We start from the raw sequence: 944 nt of genomic DNA on the forward strand, positions 1-944 counted from the left end.
GTAATATTTAGCCTATAGTCCTAATATTTAGCTAATGAATGGCCTAATATCTAGATAATATTTCGCTTTTTACTTCAGCTACACATTACTTGCCTCTCTCTTCCAGCTGTTTCCATGCGCACCAGGCTACTCAAGCTTCTCCAGAATAGGCCATTCCTCTTCTCGTGAAATCCCAGGAAAAGCTATAGGTTACAAAAGCTATAGGACATTTATTTGTATCATTGTTTTTACTATAAGGCAGGCTTGCTCTTGCTAATTACTGAATGTAAAACAGGCCTACAGCATAGAAAATGCATGTTGATGTCACACCCTGACCGTAGAGAGCCTGTTTATTTCTCTATTTGGTTAGGTCAGGGTGTGATTTGGGTGGGCATTCTAGATGATGTATTTCTTTGTTGGCCTGATATGGTTCCCAACCAGAGGCAGCTGTCTTTCGTTGTCTCTGATTGGGGATCATATTTAGGCAGCCTTTTCCCTCTGGGGTTTTGTGGGATCTTGTTTTTGTGTAGCTGCCTGTGAGCAGCCCAGAACGTCACATTTCGTTTTTTGGTGAGTTTTATCTTCATTAAAAGATGTGGATTTCCATGCACGCTATGCTTTAGTTTATTTATGATCGGGAGTTTGAAGACAGTGAGCGTGACAGTTGAGGAGAGAAAGTGCATTGGTGTGATCACTTTTGGCCAGTCATGATAACATTGTTGCACTGATGCATTGCAAATAGTTTCACAGGACATACAGAAATGTGCAGAGTGAAAAAGAAGAACCAAAGGAATTGACAACCATCAGAAATGGATCACTTGCAAAACCACTTGAACAACAATGAAACGACATGCTGTAAAAGATGAGCATGCTAAATGGCATTTGATGTTGAATTGTTACATTTAAATACACATTACTATATTCTTTTTCATTAGTCCTACATGTACAGTGAAGTATTATTTGCA

Source organism: Salmo trutta, chromosome 1 (assembly GCF_901001165.1).
Source record: "Salmo trutta chromosome 1, fSalTru1.1, whole genome shotgun sequence".
In the NCBI taxonomy this organism is placed as follows: domain Eukaryota; kingdom Metazoa; phylum Chordata; class Actinopteri; order Salmoniformes; family Salmonidae; genus Salmo; species Salmo trutta.